This window comes from Camellia sinensis, chromosome 4 (genome assembly GCF_055761805.1).
Source record: "Camellia sinensis isolate YWXY chromosome 4, ASM5576180v1, whole genome shotgun sequence".
NCBI classification, from domain to species: Eukaryota; Viridiplantae; Streptophyta; class Magnoliopsida; order Ericales; family Theaceae; genus Camellia; species Camellia sinensis.
In genome coordinates, this window is record NC_138964.1 from 185,677,387 (window position 1) to 185,688,616 (window position 11,230).

Genomic DNA, 11,230 nt, shown 5'->3' on the forward strand with positions numbered 1-11,230 from the left:
CTTAATCGTAGCCTGATTCAACTTCCGGTAGTCGATACAAAGTCTTAAGGCACCATCTTTCTTTTTAGCAAAGAAGGCCGGTGCTCCCCACGACGAAACGCTAGGGCGAACAAAGCCCTTATCCAACAACTCCTGAAGTTGAATCTTCAACTCACTCAACTTAGCTGGGGCAAAATGATAAGGTGTCATGGAAATTGGTGCCGTACCAGGCACTAAATCAATAGAGAACTCTATCTCTCGATGCGGTGGCAAACTAACAAGATCCTCGGGAAAAACATCCGAATACTCGCAAACCACTCTCGGCAACTCAACCTCGGTCTCATCACACTCACTACTCAAAAGGCTAGCGAGAAGACCACTAAGCTCACTCCGCCCTCGTGGATCATACACCGGTGGCAACACACTACTAACCCGATCCCCCAAGAAATGGAAACAATCCCCACTCACGGTACATACAGTGACCCTCTGGCGGTAACAATCAATAGCTGCCCGGTATGATGATAACCAATCCATACCCAAAATCACATCGAAGCCCGACATGGGCATAACTACAAAAGGAAATGGAAGGTGGCGGTCGGCGACCTCTATGTCAGAACCTCTACATCCGTGTTTCAAAATCAATTCGCCCCTAACAGGCGATACTACACATATAGGAGATGCTAACTGTGCCAACTCCAACCCCAAAACAGATGCAAATGCAGCAGATATAAATGAATGAGATGCACCCGTATTAATCAACACATTGGCAACCAAGTTGCAAAACAAAAAGGTACCTCTCACAGCAGATAGAGCCGGTACTAGATCCTGTGTGGTAACAGCATACACACGCCCTGTAGGCCCCTGATCTACCTGCTCACCTCTCGGAGCAAAAGACTGGTGTATAGACTGAGACGATGAAGCCCCTTGATTGGCCCTTGAGGCCTGAACAGACTGTGCTGGCTGCGAACTCTGCGTCTGTCTCAAACCAGACGCACTGGGTGTACCACCCAACTGTGGGCAGAACCTCTTCAAGTGCCCTACCTTACCACGCTGGTAACAAGAGGACGACCGGCCTCTACCCTGACTCTGGCTCTGAGGTCGAGCCGAAGATGAAGCTGCTCCCTGACTTCCTCCCCTCTGTGGGCAAGCTAGAGACTTGTGGCCCAGCTGACCACACTTGAAACAAGTAAAGTCTCCCTGGCTGCCTCTTCTAGAACCCGAACCCAGTACTGGAAAGGTAGATCTCGCTAAAGCACTCTGGGACTGCTGAGGGTTAGAACCCCTTTGCCTCCTACCATCCCCCTAGCCCTCCTGACTCCTTTTGGAGCCCCTCATCCTCTTCTCCTCCTCCATCATAGACTCCATATGGGTCGCGGCATCCACAAGACGCCCATACTCCCAGATCATGGATCCCTCAACCCTCATCTTGAGGTCATGCCTCAACTTCCTCTCAAACTCAATACAACGGTGTTCCTCAGACGCCACGAGCTCAGGTGCGAACCTGGACAAACTGGTAAAGGCGGCCTCAAACTCGGCCACTGACAAACCTAGCTGCTTGAGCTGGCAGAACTGGTCCCTCAGCTTCTTCTTGACAGTTGGGGCTAAGTACTTCTCCTGGAAAGCATCTACAAAAGCCTCCCAAGTGCCACCAATACGACCTCTCGTGAACTTTCACCATTGACCTGCATCCCCCTTAAGCTGGAAAGATGCCAAGGTCACCTTTAATACCCCGTCTTCGATGCCAATCATCTTAAATGTCTTGGTCATCTGCTCCAACCACTCATCAGCCTTAAGTGGCTCCTTTGAATCCCCAACAAACTCATCCGAATTAGACCGGAAGAACTCCCTCTTCTGAAAGGAAGGCCCTGCATCAATAACTTAGGCCTGAACCTGGGCCTGAACTGGATTCTCAGCTCTGAGAATGCCCATGGATTCCCTTAAAGCATCTGTTATCCCACAGGCTAAGGCGCCCATAGCTTGCTGACCTGCTGGCTCGACCACATTGGCCTGACCAACACCCTCTTGCTGCGCCAGAATATCATTCGGTATAGGCATTTCCTACCTCCTAGGCCTGCCTCGCCTACCACCACGTCCTCGTCCTGAGATCCTAATAAAGGTAATGAAGAACATTAGCACATTCACAAATGTGCCGAAGCTATAACACTCGTGTCCTAATGCAATGGACAACTGTAATTCACTCCACGTAAGCACATAATCACATAAGCACCTACGAATTTCATTTCCGAATAATGATAGTCCCGAGGCGTTACTAGAGTTCCGGTTAGAAACAGCATTGATCAAGTGCTTTTCCAACAAGACTCATAGGAACCCAAGGATCCAATCAACATCCTAAAAACTAAATCCCATACCCAAATAGTCACATAAACATGTTATCACATAAGCATATAACACTACCTCTAAGTCTTTAACAAGCGAGACAAACCCATTGTGGTACTAACCACTTCCCGCGAACCCAAAGTATTCGAACCTGGTACGCTTTGATACCAAGTTGTAACGCCCTAAAAAATAAACCCATCATAGCATACATTCACGATAAATAAAAGAGTTTTCATATTACAATCATCAGAATATTCTTACAATAGGTATTACATGTTGAAATAAAAGTAAACGCCCTATAGGCTTACAACTTTCCAAGTCAACACTTGGTTACAAAAAGAGAGTACTAACTCTACACAAATAAGCCCTTGGCTTGATATACATGTAATACAACAAAAACAACAAAAAGAGTTTACAGCCTCAAGCCTCCCAAGCTACGTCCTTGGAGGTGGCATAACACATGTACCTGAAAATGATGTCCCATATAAGGTGAGCCAACGCCCAGTAGAGATATGCTAAACATAATATGAGCAATAACTAAAACATTAGCACTTGATAAATGTTTAACTCATATAAACCAACAAACAGTACAATCCAATTCCATAATCCTTAACTTAATAAAACCCAACTTATAAGCATGGCTCAGAACCTAACCAAACAACTTAAGTGAGACTACATCTCATGCCAACAATACTTCAAACTGCCATTTTATGGAAATTGCGTCCGCGGGATTCGGCACCCATGTGTTTTTATTCTCTTATGGCCATTTTACGGATATTTCATCCGCGGGACTCAGCACCCATGTATAGATATTTTCGGATTGCCATTTTACGGATATTGCGTCCGCGGGATTCGGCATCCATGTGTTTTTATTTTCAAATGGCCATTTTACGGAAATTTCATCCGCGGGATTCGGCACCCATGTATTCAAATACACAGCTTGATTAGTTTCAATTCACCTAATCATCATGCAATGTCTACAACAATCAAGACTATCTTCCACCGATAGCCCAAAGCAGTTATTTCTAAACAGATAATAAATGCCTCAACAGATAAATAATTGACATTTTCAAAAGTGAGCAATTAATAAATCCAACTCCACCATTCTATCCCATAATGAGCCAAATTCATTATTCCCAACTCAATTTCATAATTCCATAACAAATGTCATTAATTACACTAATGACTCAAATATATCCAAATATGGCATTTTTCCCTTTAAGCTCAATATTGACCCAAAGGTCCAAATATTATCAACAACACCAATAATCTCATTTCTAGACCCAAATACACATGTATAGGCTCAAAATACAAAACCCCTCTTTCTACATTTTGAAACCCTAACACCCAAAATCACCCAACATCAACATTATATCAAAATGACTAAAAATTTATGTCAAAGACCATAAGAGTGAGTAGTTACCCCTACCTCAAATTCGGAACTCAAAGGAAGAAGATGAAGAAAACTCGAAGTGCTCCAAATCAAGAAATTTTCGGATCAAAGTGAAGCCCACGCCAAGCACAACACTTTTTACAAAGGGACAAAGGTGGGAGATCACTTTAACTAGATCAATACCTAGAGAGAAGTTGGGTTTTAGAGAGAGGTGCTTTCCAATGGAGGTTTTGAAAAAGTAAGAGAGAGAAAGGAAATCAAAAAGTGATCCAAAAAGGTGAAACTCAGACTGATATACAAGTCGCCTCACTCGAGCGTGGAAATCCCTGCTCGAGCGTCAGACACAGACTCACGCTCGAGCGTCAAAACTCCTGCTCGAGCGTCGGATGCACACTCACAGAAGTTTTGCAGGCGATGGTCCCCGCTCGAGCGTCAAACTCCCGCGCTCGAGCGGAGGAACAAAAACAAAGGTTCACGCTCGAGCGTCAAAACTCCCGCTCGAGCGTACTAAGACCTGTGGAGAAAATACTGGGAGATGGAAATTTACACTCGAGCGTCAAAACACCCGCTCGAGTGGAGAAGCAATAACAAAGGGCCCGCTCGAGCGTGAAGGCCAAATTCTGGGCATCAACTTTTGGTTTCAAAGCACAACCAACCTATTTCAAACTTGCCCAACACAACCCAAGACTTAAATACGAAGAGTAAAGGATGGAAATGAGAATGAGACAACAATACATCCACGGAACCGAGTCCGGAATACAATAAATAAAGAGAGGAAAACCCAGGATCGCTATACAAATTTTCTCCGGTTGGGTTACAAAAACGGTGAAAGCGTGGTTTCTAACCACGTTTCAGCTTATTTTTGGAAATCCGTCAAAATTAGGCCTAGTTTGGGAAATAGCTTGGTATTTTAGCTTAATTAGGGAAAAGTCCCAAACAAATAACATAAGTTAAAAGAATTAAAAATACAAAATATATATTTAATTTATAATTATATTTTTTTCTTACAATCATTAAATTGATTATAAAAAAAATCAATTAATTTTTTAAATACACCTATTTTAATCAAATTAAAATAATCAAAAATTAAATAACCAACTCAAATAACCCCCTCACCAACCAAAGCTCAGTTGTGTTGGTCCAGTAGATGGTATGGGCTTTGAAAAGTATTTTTTGAAAAGTGGAAACAAACAAGGTGATTGGTCTTCGTCATACAAAACGAATCTTCCGTGTTACACGTGTCTTGACCTTACATTTGGTGGTATTTTGGAAAGTTGGTACAAAATTAATTTTTTGACTTTTTTAGTCTATTTTATCGTTTTGTGAATAAAAAATGTGAGCAGTGATGTGATCCAAAATGAGTAAAAAGTTAAAAACTGACTTTTTATTTGTTGTCAAAGCACCCCAGATGAACCTTCCCCCTTTTATCAAACAAAAATGCTTGCAACTCGTTTTTTTTTTTTTTTTTTTTTTTTTTTTTTTAAATCTCACAATTCTTTTTAGATTTTAATCATTGATGGTGTAGGCCTCACACATGCATGAGTGAATTCCACACATATATCAATAATTGAGATTTAAGAGGGGCTGTGTGATCCCAAAAAATGAGTCTCGATCATTATTACCTATCAAATCTCATTTTAATTTTTTTAAAATTATAAAATAAATTTAAAATATTTGTTTAAAATATCAATTTTCTCTTGTAATTTTAAAAATTATAAATACACCTTTGTATTAATTTTTATTTAAGAAAATTAACCAAAATAAAATAAAATTTTTAACTACTCTTCTAAACAATAATAAAATTATTTAAATTATTAATTTAAATATATTTTTGATATCATTAAAATTATTAATTAAAATTATAATTTTTTAATAAAAAGAGTCATTTATTATTTGATTAAAAACTTGAATGAACGAGATGTAATTTTTATAACCACAATAGGCAATTTATATTTAAGACAAATCTTAGAAAGTGTATTTGTTATTACACTTACGCCTATTTTAAGAAGTCGAAGTTTTTAATCAAAAGTCACTATAAAAAGTTGACTATTTTATTTTTTTTTTATGCATCTTTTCATAAAAAAAATTAAGGTTGCATTTGGTAGAATTTTAGAATTGTGATTTGAGAATAGAGTTGTATTTTGAGTTTGTGAGTTTTGAAATTATGATTTGACTGTGAAAAATTTGTTTAATTATTAGTTTTGAAAAGAGTTTTGAATTAAGTTTAGAAAAATTAATGTGACATATGATATTTGATTCAAAAACTTACAACTCATAACTAACACACACAACCCAAAATTCTATTCAAAGCTCATGAATAATTTTAAAAAATTAGAAAAATATTTTTTATTTAATATATAAAGAATTACAGGTGCCAATTGCCAAAAAAAAAAAAAATTGCACTATTTCGATTAATCGGCTGGACATCCGGGAGGACGACTGGGTAGGCAAAATTCCAAAATTTAAATCCCGCTTGAAACGAGTTTTTAAAAGTGGTGTGGAATTAATTTTTGAACGCTCTATCCAAACAAAGGGTTCAGGAAAAGGGGTGGAATCATTTTACAAAAGCCTCTTCAAACACAATCTAAATTTTTCTTAAAAAGTCATTTCTTAAAAGGGGCATTTGGACGATAAATCTACTTTTGGATTTTCTTTGGGTAATTGTATTTTTGCACACTAATTCCCCTCAATACACACACTTAATGAACACTTTCTCAATACACACATTATAAAAATATAAATTCTCAGTACACATCTCTATATTCTAATATTACCCTCATTTTCAATTTTAAAACCCCAAGGCTATGTTTGGTTTAATTTTTGAATCAAAATTTTAAAATTTTTAAGAGAAAAATATAAATTAATTTGACGAAAATAAATACTAAGATTTTTTTTTTTTTCATGTTTAAATCTTTTTACACCTAAAAAGATGAAACTATATTGAAATAATAAATTTTTTTTTTTATTTATGTTTTAAAACATATTCTAAACCTATACCAAACAAAATCTTTTTTTCTTTTTTTTTTTTGCTTTTTTTTTTTCCATTCATCCACTCATCTTTTACTGTCATTGCCGCCACTTTCAACCCTTCATCACCACTTCTAGCTCATCCCCCCTCCATTCTAGACTGCCATAGTCAACATTGAGTGATTCATGGTGAAAGACTTGTGGGAGTGTATGGTTCATGGTCGAAAGTAATCGCAGACAGATAAGAAAAGAAGCAACGGGAGAGGATAACGGATGAGAGAGGTGGTGTTGGCGATCGAGGATGGTTGTGGCGTTTTAGAAATACGGTTTGAGTAGAAGAAGATGAGAGCATTATGATATTTTTATTCTAAGACAAAATTGTATTAATGAAAATTTTCATTAAATATGTGAACTGAGTGAAATTAATGTGTGGAAATAGAATTGCCCTTTTCCTTGCCTAAAGGTCCAAACATTATGGGATTGTTTGGGATTATCTTTTTGACTTTTTATGAAATATAGGTTGGGTATGGGTTGGGTTTGAAGTGATGTGATAGAGAAGTGATATAATTTAAATAAGATGATATGATTTAAATAAAATAATAATTTTAACTTTTTAACTTTTTTAGTTTATAACAAACAAGCCTATATCATAAGGAGAGACTATTACAAAATAATCAAACTACCATGCATATATATATATATATATATTGGAAAATGAGTTGGACCCCCTCAAGTAGGCACCCCCTTTGACCTCCTCTCTCTCTGATTGGCCAGTTTTTCTTTGTTCTTTTTCTTTTTCTTTTTTTCCTTCTCCTCCAATCACCACCCGCCATGTGTGTGTAGGGGTAGTGGGGGTGGTGATTGGAGGGGGTCTCAATCACTTCTCAAACTGCCCCCAACCTATTAAAGATCAGATCTACGTGGCACCACCACCGTCATCTGATTCATCATCATCGTCTTCCATACTAGTTCTCTAATTTGGATCTCCAGAGGACATGTAAACTTAGGTACACTATATATATGTGTGTTTATAGCGACTCTCTGGTTTCTTTAATGCTCTGATTTCTTCTCTTTTTTAGATTATGTTCATATCTCAATCTCGCCGGAAGCTTTTCTTTGATCAACAGATCTAATATTGTGTTAATTACTGATCTAATGCAGCATTTCTATCTATTTAATTTTTTATTATTATTATTTAACTTTTGATCTTTATTATTTTCACAGATTAGATTCAAGATCCAGATCCGTTGATCGGTTTCCGTCGTGAGATCCAAATCCATCTAGATTCAGATATCATAGATCTAATGTGTTATTTATTTATTTATTTATTTCTCTTGTTGATTTATGGTGTTGTTGTTGATGTGTTGTTGATGATGATGATCTGGATATTTATTATTATTGTTTTTGTTCTTCTTGTTGGTTGCAACAGATAAAAAAAAGATTTGAACAGATAACAATAACAAAATGTTATGCCACAGATAAGTGAAATATACAAGAAAACAGATAAGTGACAGATATGACAGATTTGTTAAAATATCAGTAGATAAAAAAATTAGAACAAAATTTTTTACAGATAGGAAAAGATAGGACAAGAATTTCAACAGATTAAATTTTACATGGATAAAAATATTTGTGTTTTGTTTGTGTTCGATCTGATCAATTTTTCTCCCCCATAAGAATTTTACACAGATAGGGGACTAATTGTAATTTTTTTATGTAGTGTGTTGTTTCATTAATTAGATAAAGAGAGAAACCCAAAAAATCTGAACAAATAGCGGAAAAAATTGAATAGATAAGGAAAAAAATTCAACAGATACATATAAATTTGAATAGATAGTAAAAAAAAATTGAACAGACAGTCAATGAAAGGCAACAGATAAATTAAGGGGCAAAATTAAAAATAAAATATTGTTCAAAACAAACAAAATGACTACTCACCAAATTATTTCATAAATGGTGAATTTTTCACTAACAAAAAAATATCTACTAGACCTAATGCTTTACAACCTCTTTAGATTGGATTTACCACCAATTTAGTTTTCTCAAAATAGGCCTTAAGCTATGTTTGGTTTGATTTTCATAAGCTCATTTCAGATTTTTTTTTACAAAACTAAAAATTAGTTTCGAGAATTTTTTTTAAAAAACTGAAAAACACTCATCATTTTATATAGTTTTATATTTTTTGAGGACTAAAATAATTTTAAAATATTTTTTTGATATTTATTTTTATCAAACTAATGTATATTTTTTAAAAAATAAAAATAAAAAATAGCTTTAGAAACTCAAAAAAACATTAATTTTTTTAAATTTTTTTGATCAAATTGTAATGTGATCCTTTTGTTAATTCATTGTTAAATTATTTGACAAAAATTGTCAACCCTTACATGAGAACTTTTTTTAAAAATAAAAATGTAATATTCTTCTCTTTATTATTTATTCTTTATTTTTCATAATATTTTATCTTTGTACTATATTTTTTAACTTAAGGAAAAAGCGGTTGGTAGTGGAGAGTTTAGAAATAAAATAAAAAATAAAAAATAATGTTAAAAAATATAAATAAAGTAGAAAATATAAGAAAATTATAATTTTGTCTTAAAAAATGAGGTCATTTTTGACAGTTTTCATTTTAAAATTTACAACTAAAATAATAAAATAGTCACATCGTAAATTGATTAAAAGTACCAGAGATTAATTATGACAATTGACTAATAAGTAATCAAAATACAAAGGTGTGAATTGTAATTTGCCCTTATGTAATTTAGAAAATGCAAAGATAAATAACAAGAAAATTAGATTAAGGCAACAAACAACCTATAATTTAGGTTGTTTAATTCACAAATGGTTAATTTAAGATCATGTTTGATATATGATGTTACTTGAGTAGGTTTATGAATTTGTTGAGACATAAAAGTTGGAGATGTATACAAGTTGGGAAATTCTAATATATACACTGTTGAAAATGGTGAATTATGTGCACTCCTAAGTATGCTATCATTTTTTAGTCATGACTAATTTCACTTATTTAAATATGATATTATTTTAGTTCTGTCTCATATTGTGATTGGTTATGACAATTTTTTTTTTTTTTATGTTATGAGTCGAAAAATATGAAATTATGTCATTTTCTTATTTAATTATAAGGTACATATGATACACACTTTTTACGGGTGTATACGGTAGTGTTTCCTTGCAGGTTAGTCATCTTTGTTTACTATTATGTCTGTTTGTTTTATGAAGTAGATGTCTGAACTGGATTGTTAGTGAGCTCCTCCTCAGTAATATCATGTTTATTTGCAAAATGGAGGTCCGAATTGGGAGTCTGTTTGGAATATGAAAGTCCTTGAAGGAGTGGACTAGCAGTTTGGGTGAGAAAATGATATTTAGAAATAGTCGGTTGGGATTAAAATGTAACCGACATCCAATCGTGCAGCCCAAGTGCAAATATATATTTTTTACCAAAACATTAATTGAAGTTCAAAGTCATGGTTTCTAGTGAAAAACCAATGGGCTATTTTGAAAAAACATGGTCTTTCATTATTTTATATAAAAATAATTTGACATTTTTCACACTAACAACTATCATCAAATAAATACAATTTTACTTAATGGATTTGGCTTGTCTCCAATTGAAAGTTGAACTCCGACCAGTAAGAGTCATTAAACAAAAGACTCTTACCGATAAAAGTTTATTAAAATATGGCCCAATTGAATTTACTAGTCAGAGTCTTTCGTTTAATGACTTTTATCGGTTAGAAACCTTAACTGTCTAGTCCAGTTGAAATTTCAACTAGAGACAAGCTATTCCATTACTTAATCCCTTCACTAATAATTTTATTTATCCTACCTCTGAAAACAAACAGGGCGTTAGGATTATGACATTAACACCAATAAGCTTTGTACTAATTAATTGAGATTAAATCTATGAAATTCTAATATCCTTAGCTTGATTATGTAAATTTCTACATCCTTTTGGCATGAACTTCGGTGAAATTCAACCACCAACTCCGCCAACCCTCACTGCCAGGCCACCATCTCCAATAATTCATTAAATATGTTTTTTTTATATAAAAAAAAAGTCAAAATAATTTTTAATGACAATTTTTTTTTTTTTTAAAATATAGACATAAATGACATTTAATTGAAGAGGCTGATAGTTACCTAACCACCGCTTCCTCATTTTCCTTTTTTTTTTTATTATAATTTCTTCATTTTAAAATCCTACTCAAATTTTTTTTTTTTTTTGAGAATATGAAAAGTAGTTATATTAAAATAAAGCAAACAACATACAGCAAATGAAAACAATACCCTAAAGTGCCAAACAAACAACTAAATAACAAAAAATAAAATCCGTTAAAAAAACTAGTTACGATTAAGGAAAATTACTGATTTTCTCATAAATGTGATTTGAAAAGTTAGATAAACAAGATCTGCATCAACACCTGCCGTCACCGTCGCCGTCGATGTCGTCCCCGTCTCTGCTGTCCAACTCTGCTATCGTCGATGTACTTCGAACACCGCCAAAAGTTAGAGTTAAAGAGTAAGAATACCTACAAT